Source organism: Carassius carassius, chromosome 1 (assembly GCF_963082965.1).
Source record: "Carassius carassius chromosome 1, fCarCar2.1, whole genome shotgun sequence".
NCBI classification, from domain to species: Eukaryota; Metazoa; Chordata; class Actinopteri; order Cypriniformes; family Cyprinidae; genus Carassius; species Carassius carassius.
In genome coordinates this window covers 10,339,736-10,351,966 of record NC_081755.1, presented here as the reverse complement: position 1 = coordinate 10,351,966, position 12,231 = coordinate 10,339,736, and the positions used below count along the sequence as shown (strand labels likewise).

The 12,231-nt window shown below is 43.0% G+C and overlaps 8 non-coding genes across 8 annotated transcripts; all 8 read left to right on the top strand.

The window, feature by feature from the left end:
- The first annotated feature begins 79 nt into the window (after nucleotides 1-79).
- trnar-ucu (transfer RNA arginine (anticodon UCU)) lies at nucleotides 80-169 on the top strand. Its single transcript is given in 2 exon segments — nucleotides 80-116; nucleotides 134-169. It is a non-coding gene; the product is annotated as a tRNA-Arg (tRNA).
- Nucleotides 170-283: 114 nt separating this feature from the next.
- On the top strand, nucleotides 284-357 carry trnat-agu (transfer RNA threonine (anticodon AGU)). Its single transcript has one exon. It is a non-coding gene; the product is annotated as a tRNA-Thr (tRNA).
- Nucleotides 358-819: 462 nt separating this feature from the next.
- trnat-cgu (transfer RNA threonine (anticodon CGU)) lies at nucleotides 820-893 on the top strand. The gene has a single exon. It is a non-coding gene; the product is annotated as a tRNA-Thr (tRNA).
- A 1,629-nt stretch (nucleotides 894-2,522) lies between these two features.
- On the top strand, nucleotides 2,523-2,596 carry trnat-cgu (transfer RNA threonine (anticodon CGU)). The gene has a single exon. It is a non-coding gene; the product is annotated as a tRNA-Thr (tRNA).
- A 4,376-nt stretch (nucleotides 2,597-6,972) lies between these two features.
- trnar-ucu (transfer RNA arginine (anticodon UCU)) lies at nucleotides 6,973-7,062 on the top strand. The gene is given in 2 exon segments: nucleotides 6,973-7,009; nucleotides 7,027-7,062. It is a non-coding gene; the product is annotated as a tRNA-Arg (tRNA).
- A 114-nt stretch (nucleotides 7,063-7,176) lies between these two features.
- trnat-agu (transfer RNA threonine (anticodon AGU)) lies at nucleotides 7,177-7,250 on the top strand. Its single transcript has one exon. It is a non-coding gene; the product is annotated as a tRNA-Thr (tRNA).
- A 463-nt stretch (nucleotides 7,251-7,713) lies between these two features.
- On the top strand, nucleotides 7,714-7,787 carry trnat-cgu (transfer RNA threonine (anticodon CGU)). The gene has a single exon. It is a non-coding gene; the product is annotated as a tRNA-Thr (tRNA).
- A 1,629-nt stretch (nucleotides 7,788-9,416) lies between these two features.
- On the top strand, nucleotides 9,417-9,490 carry trnat-cgu (transfer RNA threonine (anticodon CGU)). Its single transcript has one exon. It is a non-coding gene; the product is annotated as a tRNA-Thr (tRNA).
- The last annotated feature ends 2,741 nt before the right edge of the window (nucleotides 9,491-12,231 follow it).

Here is a 12,231-nt window from a genome sequence, read left to right as displayed (position 1 = left end):
TCAAACACCACCTTGGGTTGTGTGTTTTTGATTTGCGCAATCAGGTGGTACAGAGACAGGAAAAAAAAGCTCTACACATGTCTCTGTGGCGCAATGGATAGCGCATTGGACTTCTAGACTGCCAAATGAGGCCATTCAAAGGTTGTGGGTTCGAGTCCCACCAGAGTCGTTACTTTTGGCATTCTGTTAATGGCGCTTGGCCAACAAACACACATGCTCTCTGTCCACCCCTCCAGAGTTATAAAACTCTATATCTCAATTTCTTACTAGATACATGCAAGTTGGTGCCGTGGCTTAGTTGGTTAAAGCGCCTGTCTAGTAAACAGGAGATCCTGGGTTCGAATCCCAGCGGTGCCTTTGCTGGTGATGAAGTAGTGCCTTGGGCTGAGAGGTTTTGGTCTCCGTAAAAGGGGGTGCAGAGGAGTGCTAGAGCAGCATGCAATTTAATTTGCGAACCACCCCCCAGATGCTGCCCAGAGTCATCTCAGCAATGCAGCATGGCTCACCTGGTCAAAGAGTTTGCCTTGCAAACACGTGATCCTTGGTTTAGGACTGCTGCAAGGCTGGATGGAGCTGCTGCATGTGGCGCAGAGTGTAGCGCATTGGACTCTTAGTCTGCGATTTGAGGTCATTTGAAGTTTGTGGGTTTGAGTCAAAACAGATTGGTGACTTCTGGCCTTTTGTTTATCATTAAATTGCAAGCTTATGCCCTCGGGCAACAGAAAGTTGTGAAAAATCTAATAAGCTGACCAGACGTGGACTTTTGTCCTCACCGCTGGATGTTTTGATCAACTTACTCACCCTCCTAGTGCTCTTCTTGGCGTTGTGGCTTAGTTGGTTAAAGCGTCTGTTTCGTAAACAGGAGATCCTGGGTTCAAATCCCAGCGGTGCCTTTAGCATCCCTTGTGTGCCTCAAGCATGTGCTTTTCTGAAATCGGACTGCAAAAAGGGATAGCAAAGGCAGCAGGCGATTCCATTTCCAAACCACATCCTGATAATGCTAACGCTCTTTTGAACAGGTCAACAGTTGCTGATAGGCTCTGTGGCACAATAGATAGCAAACTGGACTTCTAGACTGCCAGATTAGGCCATTACAAAGTTAACTAATGGCACTTGGCCAACAAACCCAGAGGCTAGCTGGCCTCCCGAATCAGTTGTCAAAAAAAACATTTTTAGGCTGTGCAGTGCCTGGCCGTTAGCCTATTATCTGGATGCTTTTATCCTCTAAGTGCCGCTCCCTGGGGGAGTGTGTGCAGGTTGGCGCCGTGGCTTAGTTGGTTTAAGCTTGTGTCGTAAATAGGACATACTGAATTCGGTCCCACTTTATATTAAGTGGCCTTAACTACTATGTACTTACATCAAAAAATAAATATACATGTACTTATTGTGTTCATATTGTATTGTTAATTGGTTTTGCTGCTATTGAGGTGGGAAACAGGTAAGGTTAGGGACAGATTTGGTGGTATGGGTAAGTATAAGGGTGTGTTAAGGTGTGAGGGATGGGTCAACCATGTAATTATACATGTAATTACAGAAATTAATTACAGATGTATTTACGTGCAGATATTTTTCAAATATAAGTACAATGTAAAAACATGCATGTACACAATAAGGGATTTGTACCAAATTAATAATTAAAATTTAAGTACATAGTAGTTAAGGCCACTTAATATAAAGTGGGTCCCTGAATTCAAATCCCAGCACTGTCTTTGCTGGTAATCAAACACCACCTTGGGTTGTGTTTTTTTGCTTAGCGCAATCAGGTGATACAGAGTCAGGAAAAAAAAGCTCCACACATGTCTCTGTGGCGCAATGGATAGCGAATTGGACTTCTAGACTGCCAAATGAGGCCCTTCAAAGGTTGTGGGTTCGAGTCCCACCAGAGTTGTTACTTTTGGCATTCTGTTAATGGCGCTTGGCCAACAAACACACATGCTCTCTGTCCACCCCTCCAGAGTTATAAAACTCTAAATCTCACTTTCTTACTAGATACATGCAAGTTGGTTAAAGCGCCTGTCTAGTAAACAGGAGATCCTGGGTTCGAATCCCAGCGGTGCCTTTGCTGGTGATGAAGTAGCGCCTTGGGCTGAGAGGTTTTGGTCTCCGTAAAAGGGGGTGCAGAGGAGTGCTAGAGCAGCATGCAATTTAATTTGCGAACCACCCCTCAGATGCTGCCCAGAGTCATCTCAGCAATGCAGCATGGCTCAGCTGGTCAAAGAGCTTGCCTTGCAAACACGTGCTCCTTGGTTTAGGACTGCTGCAAGCCTGGAAGGAGCTACTGCATGTGGCGCAGAGTGTAGCGCATTGGACTATTAGTCTGCGATTTGAGGCCATTTGAAGTTTGTGGGTTTGAGTCAAAACAGATTGGTGACTTCTGGCCTTTTGTTTATCATTAAATTGCAAGCTTATGCCCTCGGGCAACAGAAAGTTGTGAAAAATCTAATAAGCTGACCAGCCCGTGGACCTTTGTCCTCACCGCTGGATGTTTTGATCAACTTACTCACCCTCCTAGTGCTCTTCTTGGCGCTGTGGCTTAGTTGGTTAAAGCGTCTGTCTCGTAAACAGGCGATCCTGGGTTCAAATCCCAGCGGTGCCTTTAGCATCCCTTGTGTGCCTCAAGCATGTGCTTTTCTGAAATCGGACTGCAAACAGGGATAGCAAAGGCAGCAGGCGATTCCATTTCCAAACCACATCCTGATAATGCTAACGCTCTTTTGAACAGGTCAACAGTTGCTGATAGGCTCTGTGGCACAATAGATAGCAAACTGGACTTCTAGACTGCCAGATGAGGCCATTCAAAAGTTAACTAATGGCACTTGGCCAACAAACCCAGAGGCTAGCTGGCCTCCCGAATCAGTTGTCAAAAAAACAATTTTAGGCTGTGCAGAGCCTGGCCGTTAGCCTCTTATCTGGATGCTTTTATCCTCTAATGGCGCGTTTTCACCGAGTGGTACGGTACGGTACGGTACGGTACGGGTCGGTACGGGTCGGGTCTGTTAACCATGATTTGGCTAGCGTTTCCACCGCCAACAGTACCCTTACTTGATAGGCGTGGTGTATTCCAGAAAGTAGTGATAACGTCACTTGATAGGCGTGGTGTATGACGGAAAGTAGCTTGACGTCATTCGATCGCGCGGGAAGAGGAAAGTTCACCGCAAACAACAATGGAGGACATACAGGAGCTATTCTTGCTTCTCGGTGTGTGGCTGTTTATCTCAAGGAAGAGACAATATTTGTTTGAGCAAAGGCTACATGCTGCAAGGAAAAACACAGCGGAAAAATACAGGGGAATTTGGGAAATTTTAAGGAGCTGGGACGAGACAGACAACCGCGCGAGTAAAGACAAGGCAAGACAAACACGACGGCGCAGGCGGGTAAGCTTGAGCTAAGCTAACTTTTTTATGTCATGTAATAATGTATTTCGTCTTATGTGCTAACTAAGCAATATTGTTATAGATTAAATAACCCTACACTGAATAAATAAGTACAATAAGCCCTGCCTGTGAAACCAGATTTTAACTGTGCCAACTGTAAACTACAGTCTATTCATTAAGCACTATGAAGGTTACTTTTTAAGATCATTAAACTTTTACATGAATCTGTTGATGCCTATATTATTACAAGGGCAATACTAGTTGTGGTTAATGATAGATTAGAAGTATAATTTTGAGAAAATAGTTATATCTGTAAGCTATTTTTTCTTTGTGCTTTAATGACACCAAAGTTCCCTCTCTGGTGCAGTATATTAGATATTTTAACAAATTTATATATTCTATCGTGTCCAAGGGTAACTCTTACAATGTTTATAATACTTTATATAATACTTTATGTATTTTTTCATTCGGCGTATGATAGTTGCACTTTTAATTAAATGACCCACCATCACTGCGACATTGTATTAATCTTAACTTTTTTGTTTGTTTGTTTTCTAGATACTCAATCTGGTGCAAAATCAGCGCCGCAGACCAACCGTTTGGACTTTCAGCCGCTCAAATGACTGGTGGGATGTGATTGTTCCAGGATTCACACACACACAGTGGTTGAACAACTTCAGGATGTCTGAAGAAACATTTATATTCCTTTGTGCCATGGTGCATCCAGCAATGGAAAAGCAGGACACAAACTACAGAGAGTGTGTTCCCCTTAAGAAAAGAGTTGCCACGGCACTATGGAAGCTTGCAACCAACAGCGACTACAGAAGTATTGGCCATCTTTTTGGTGTCAGCAGAACAACAGTGTGTCGGTGCGTCCAGGAATTCTGCAAGGCCGCTAGCATGTTGTTAGTTCCAGAACAGATATGTTTCCCTGACCAGCAGAAGTTCAAAGAGATGGCAGCCTACTTTGAGAACCGGTGGGGGCTTCCACAGTGTGTTGGTGCCATTGATGGGTCACACATACCCATAATAGCCCCAAAGGAGTACCACTGCGATTACTTTAATAGAAAAGGCTGGCATTCCATCATCCGGCAAGGAGTAGTTGACGGAAAAGGACTATTTTGGAGTGCATATGCAGGAATGGCTGGAAGTTTGCATGATGCTCGGGTTCTGAGACTATCTACATTGTGGGAGTTGGTCGAGCGTGGAAGCCTCTACCCAGCTTGCACCAGGAACATCAGTAGGGTGAATGCTGGCTTTTATGTGCTAGGAGACTCTGCCTACCCTTTGCAGAATTGGCTCCTAAAACCAATCCCTGACAATGGCCGGCTGACAGCAGAACAACTGACCTACAACAAAAAAGTGTGCAGGGCTCGGGTGGTGGTAGAAAATGCTTTTGGGAGACTCAAAGGAAGGTGGCGGTGCCTTATGAAGAGGAATGACAGCGACATCGAACTGGTGAAGTCCATGGTGTTGACTTGTTGTGCTCTGCACAATCTTTGTGAAAGGCATGGAGAGGATTACCAGCACGAATGGGATACACCTGTTGCTGCAGAGCCTGTGGTGCCACTGGCACAGGGTGCAGAGGAGGAGGGCAGGAATGTACGCGAGGGTCTGATGCGTTATTTGAACAGTTAAATCTGTTGTACAGATAGCAAAGGCACACCTGTGTAAACGCTAAGATTTGATTTTATGGACATGAATAAATCCTTTTTACTTTTACCCTGCCTCTTCATATTTTGTGAAATATTTTTGCCGCTGCCTCTTATGTAGATGGTGTTTAAACATGAGGTATAATTCATTTTGGGTAACTATATCAAATGGCCAATCTGGTAACGCTTAAGATAATACTGCGCAAGTACACATAATTTACAGCATACCTATTGGTAATTATAGAGTGTGTACATGTAATTATAGGGGAACAATTTATAATATTTGGTGAATAAAGGAGTAACAACCATGAAAAATACAAATAAAATGCAGTATTTCATAACCAAGCTACCCAACTAAGGGCTAATTATTTTAATATTACATGGTATGTAGCTTATGACCTATTATGCTAAAAAACATGGAAAATTACAAATAATTTATGCAGTAATTCATGATTACAGCCCGGAAAGTACTGCGTAAGTACACCGAATTTACAGCGTACCTTTCTGTAATTATTGTACATACTTTATAAGTACACGTGCAATTATAAGGGAACAATTTATAATATTTATAATATTAATTTATAATATTTGGGGTAAAGGACTTATTACTCTGCAATACATATGACTGTAAAAATAAATAAATTCAGATTTTGTTTGCAATAAATGTAAAGTAACACATTGCTAACTAATTTGTATTTAAGGCAAGCATAATCTCCCAAATGGCCATTATGGCCAAGGTAGCAAACAATAGATGTCATTGACACCAGATGACAGGAACATTAATAAAACGACCTCAATTTATAGAATGGGTAAGGGAGGAATTGTGTGAGATGGCCATTGAACACAGGACACATGAGGTAATGAAAAAGTACTTTAATTTAAAAAGTCAAACAAATGCTATTGACAAAAAAATGAGCTGTGCGACAGAAAAAAGGTTTTGTAAACAAGTGCAAACAAAAATTAAAAGTGCAAACAAAGTAAACGAGTGCAAACAAAAAACTAAATAAGTCCAAAAAAATTAAACAAGTCCAAAAAAGTAAACAAGTCTAAAGTGCTGTGTGCAAAAGAGCACAAGTGGCTGGATCATGGCACAGGGTTGGACTGCAAACAGGGATAGGAAAGGCAGCAGGCGATTCCATTTCCAAACCACATCCTGATAATGCTAACGCTCTTTTGAACAGGTCAACAGTTGCTGATAGGCTCTGTGGCACAATAGATAGCAAACTGGACTTCTAGACTGCCAGATTAGGCCATTCAAAAGTTAACTAATGGCACTTGGCCAACAAACCCAGAGGCTAGCTGGCCTCCCGAATCAGTTGTCAAAAAAAACATTTTAGGCTGTGCAGAGCCTGGCCGTTAGCATCTTATCTGGATGCTTTTATCCTCTAAGTGGGAGAGTGTGTGCAGGTTGGCGCCGTGGCTTAGTTGGTTTAAGCATGTGTCGTAAATCGGACATACTGAATTCGGTCCCACTTTATATTAAGTGGCCTTAACTACTATGTACTTACATCAAAAATGAATACATGTACTTATTGTGTTCATATTGTATTGTTAATTGGTTTTGCTGCTATTGAGGTGGGAAACAGGTAAGGTTAGGGACAGATTTGGTGGTATGGGTAAGTATAAGGGTGTGTTAAGGTGTGAGGGATGGGTCAACCATGTAATTATACATGTAATTACAGAAATTAATTACAGATGTAATTAAGTGCAGATATTTTTCAAATATAAGTACAATGTAAAAACATGCATGTACACAATAAGGGATTTGTACCAAATTAATAATTAAAATTTAAGTACATAGTAGTTAAGGCCACTTAATATAAAGTGGGTCCCTGAATTCAAATCCCAGCACTGTCTTTGCTGGTAATCAAACACCACCTTGGGTTGTGTGTTTTTGATTTGCGCAATCAGGTGGTACAGAGACAGGAAAAAAAAGCTCTACACATGTCTCTGTGGCGCAATGGATAGCGCATTGGACTTCTAGACTGCCAAATGAGGCCATTCAAAGGTTGTGGGTTCGAGTCCCACCAGAGTCGTTACTTTTGGCATTCTGTTAATGGCGCTTGGCCAACAAACACACATGCTCTCTGTCCACCCCTCCAGAGTTATAAAACTCTAAATCTCAATTTCTTACTAGATACATGCAAGTTGGTGCCGTGGCTTAGTTGGTTAAAGCGCCTGTCTAGTAAACAGGAGATCCTGGGTTCGAATCCCAGCGGTGCCTTTGCTGGTGATGAAGTAGTGCCTTGGGCTGAGAGGTTTTGGTCTCCGTAAAAGGGGGTGCAGAGGAGTGCTAGAGCAGCATGCAATTTAATTTGCGAACCACCCCCCAGATGCTGCCCAGAGTCATCTCAGCAATGCAGCATGGCTCACCTGGTCAAAGAGTTTGCCTTGCAAACACGTGATCCTTGGTTTAGGACTGCTGCAAGCCTGGATGGAGCTGCTGCATGTGGCGCAGAGTGTAGCGCATTGGACTCTTAGTCTGCGATTTGAGGTCATTTGAAGTTTGTGGGTTTGAGTCAAAACAGATTGGTGACTTCTGGCCTTTTGTTTATCATTAAATTGCAAGCTTATGCCCTCGGGCAACAGAAAGTTGTGAAAAATCTAATAAGCTGACCAGCCCGTGGACTTTTGTCCTCACCGCTGGATGTTTTGATCAACTTACTCACCCTCCTAGTGCTCTTCTTGGCGTTGTGGCTTAGTTGGTTAAAGCGTCTGTTTCGTAAACAGGAGATCCTGGGTTCAAATCCCAGCGGTGCCTTTAGCATCCCTTGTGTGCCTCAAGCATGTGCTTTTCTGAAATCGGACTGCAAAAAGGGATAGCAAAGGCAGCAGGCGATTCCATTTCCAAACCACATCCTGATAATGCTAACGCTCTTTTGAACAGGTCAACAGTTGCTGATAGGCTCTGTGGCACAATAGATAGCAAACTGGACTTCTAGACTGCCAGATTAGGCCATTCAAAAGTTAACTAATGGCACTTGGCCAACAAACCCAGAGGCTAGCTGGCCTCCCGAATCAGTTGTCAAAAAAAACATTTTTAGGCTGTGCAGTGCCTGGCCGTTAGCCTCTTATCTGGATGCTTTTATCCTCTAAGTGCCGCTCCCTGGGGGAGTGTGTGCAGGTTGGCGCCGTGGCTTAGTTGGTTTAAGCTTGTGTCGTAAATAGGACATACTGAATTCGGTCCCACTTTATATTAAGTGGCCTTAACTACTATGTACTTACATCAAAAAATAAATATACATGTACTTATTGTGTTCATATTGTATTGTTAATTGGTTTTGCTGCTATTGAGGTGGGAAACAGGTAAGGTTAGGGACAGATTTGGTGGTATGGGTAAGTATAAGGGTGTGTTAAGGTGTGAGGGATGGGTCAACCATGTAATTATACATGTAATTACAGAAATTAATTACAGATGTATTTACGTGCAGATATTTTTCAAATATAAGTACAATGTAAAAACATGCATGTACACAATAAGGGATTTGTACCAAATTAATAATTAAAATTTAAGTACATAGTAGTTAAGGCCACTTAATATAAAGTGGGTCCCTGAATTCAAATCCCAGCACTGTCTTTGCTGGTAATCAAACACCACCTTGGGTTGTGTTTTTTTGCTTAGCGCAATCAGGTGATACAGAGTCAGGAAAAAAAAGCTCCACACATGTCTCTGTGGCGCAATGGATAGCGAATTGGACTTCTAGACTGCCAAAAGAGGCCCTTCAAAGGTTGTGGGTTCGAGTCCCACCAGAGTCGTTACTTTTGGCATTCTGTTAATGGCGCTTGGCCAACAAACACACATGCTCTCTGGCCACCCCTCCAGAGTTATAAAACTCTAAATCTCACTTTCTTACTAGATACATGCAAGTTGGTTAAAGCGCCTGTCTAGTAAACAGGAGATCCTGGGTTCGAATCCCAGCGGTGCCTTTGCTGGTGATGAAGTAGCGCCTTGGGCTGAGAGGTTTTGGTCTCCGTAAAAGGGGGTGCAGAGGAGTGCTAGAGCAGCATGCAATTTAATTTGCGAACCACCCCTCAGATGCTGCCCAGAGTCATCTCAGCAATGCAGCATGGCTCAGCTGGTCAAAGAGCTTGCCTTGCAAACACGTGCTCCTTGGTTTAGGACTGCTGCAAGCCTGGAAGGAGCTACTGCATGTGGCGCAGAGTGTAGCGCATTGGACTATTAGTCTGCGATTTGAGGCCATTTGAAGTTTGTGGGTTTGAGTCAAAACAGATTGGTGACTTCTGGCCTTTTGTTTATCATTAAATTGCAAGCTTATGCCCTCGGGCAACAGAAAGTTGTGAAAAATCTAATAAGCTGACCAGCCCGTGGACCTTTGTCCTCACCGCTGGATGTTTTGATCAACTTACTCACCCTCCTAGTGCTCTTCTTGGCGCTGTGGCTTAGTTGGTTAAAGCGTCTGTCTCGTAAACAGGCGATCCTGGGTTCAAATCCCAGCGGTGCCTTTAGCATCCCTTGTGTGCCTCAAGCATGTGCTTTTCTGAAATCGGACTGCAAACAGGGATAGCAAAGGCAGCAGGCGATTCCATTTCCAAACCACATCCTGATAATGCTAACGCTCTTTTGAACAGGTCAACAGTTGCTGATAGGCTCTGTGGCACAATAGATAGCAAACTGGACTTCTAGACTGCCAGATGAGGCCATTCAAAAGTTAACTAATGGCACTTGGCCAACAAACCCAGAGGCTAGCTGGCCTCCCGAATCAGTTGTCAAAAAAACAATTTTAGGCTGTGCAGAGCCTGGCCGTTAGCCTCTTATCTGGATGCTTTTATCCTCTAATGGCGCGTTTTCACCGAGTGGTACGGTACGGTACGGTACGGGTCGGTACGGGTCGGGTCTGTTAACCATGATTTGGCTAGCGTTTCCACCGCCAACAGTACCCTTACTTGATAGGCGTGGTGTATTCCAGAAAGTAGTGATAACGTCACTTGATAGGCGTGGTGTATGACGGAAAGTAGCTTGACGTCATTCGATCGCGCGGGAAGAGGAAAGTTCACCGCAAACAACAATGGAGGACATACAGCAGCTATTCTTGCTTCTCGGTGTGTGGCTGTTTATCTCAAGGAAGAGACAATATTTGTTTGAGCAAAGGCTACATGCTGCAAGGAAAAACACAGCGGAAAAATACAGGGGAATTTGGGAAATTTTAAGGAGCTGGGACGAGACAGACAACCGCGCGAGTAAAGACAAGGCAAGACAAACACGACGGCGCAGGCGGGTAAGCTTGAGCTAAGCTAACTTTTTTATGTCATGTATTAATGTATTTCGTCTTATGTGCTAACTAAGCAATATTGTTATAGATTAAATAACCCTACACTGAATAAATAAGTACAATAAGCCCTGCCTGTGAAACCAGATTTTAACTGTGCCAACTGTAAACTACAGTCTATTCATTAAGCACTATGAAGGTTACTTTTTAAGATCATTAAACTTTTAAATGAATCTGTTGATGCCTATATTATTACAAGTGCAATACTAGTTGTGGTTAATGATAGATTAGAAGTATAATTTTGAGAAAATAGTTATATCTGTAAGCTATTTTTTCTTTGTGCTTTAATGACACCAAAGTTCCCTCTCTGGTGCAGTATATTAGATATTTTAACAAATTTATATATTCTATCGTGTCCAAGGGTAACTCTTACAATGTTTATAATACTTTATATAATACTTTATGTATTTTTTCATTCGGCGTATGATAGTTGCACTTTTAATTAAATGACCCACCATCGCTGCGACATTGTATTAATCTTAACTTTTTTGTTTGTTTGTTTTCTAGATACTCAATCTGGTGCAAAATCAGCGCCGCAGACCAACCGTTTGGACTTTCAGCCGCTAAAAAGACTGGTGGGATGTGATCGTTCCAGGATTCACACACACACAGTGGTTGAACAACTTCAGGATGTCTGAAGAAACATTTATATTCCTTTGTGCCATGGTGCATCCAGCAATGGAAAAGCAGGACACAAACTACAGAGAGTGTGTTCCCCTTAAGAAAAGAGTTGCCACGGCACTATGGAAGCTTGCAACCAACAGCGACTACAGAAGTATTGGCCATCTTTTTGGTGTCAGCAGAACAACAGTGTGTCGGTGCGTCCAGGAATTCTGCAAGGCCGCTAGCATGTTGTTAGTTCCAGAACAGATATGTTTCCCTGACCAGCAGAAGTTCAAAGAGATGGCAGCCTACTTTGAGAACCGGTGGGGGCTTCCACAGTGTGCTGGTGCCATTGATGGGTCACACATACCCATAATAGCCCCAAAGGAGTACCACTGCGATTACTTTAATAGAAAAGGCTGGCATTCCATCATCCTGCAAGGAGTAGTTGACGGAAAAGGACTATTTTGGAGTGCATATGCAGGAATGGCTGGAAGTTTGCATGATGCTCGGGTTCTGAGACTATCTACATTGTGGGAGTTGGTTGAGCGTGGAAGCCTCTACCCAGCTTGCACCAGGAACATCAGTAGGGCGAATGCTGGCTTTTATGTGCTAGGAGACTCTGCCTACCCTTTGCAGAATTGGCTCCTAAAACCAATCCCTGACAATGGCCGGCTGACAGCAGAACAACTGACCTACAACAAAAAAGTGTGCAGGGCTCGGGTGGTGGTAGAAAATGCTTTTGGGAGACTCAAAGGAAGGTGGCGGTGCCTTATGAAGAGGAATGACAGCGACATCGAACTGGTGAAGTCCATGGTGTTGACTTGTTGTGCTCTGCACAATCTTTGTGAAAGGCATGGAGAGGATTACCAGCACGAATGGGATACACCTGTTGCTGCAGAGCCTGTGGTGCCACTGGCACAGGGTGCAGAGGAGGAGGGCAGGGATGTACGCGAGGGTCTGATGCGTTATTTGAACAGTTAAATCTGTTGTACAGATAGCAAAGGCACACCTGTGTAAACGCTAAGTTTTGATTTTATGGACATGAATAAATCCTTTTTACTTTTACCCTGCCTCTTCATATTTTGTGAAATATTTTTGCCGCTGCCTCTTATGTAGATGGTGTTTAAACATGAGGTATAATTCATTTTGGGTAACTATATCAAATGGCCAATCTGGTAACGCTTAAGATAATACTGCGCAAGTACACATAATTTACAGCATACCTTTTGGTAATTATAGAGTGTGTACATGTAATTATAGGGGAACAATTTATAATATTTGGTGAATAAAGGAGTAACAACCATGAAAAAT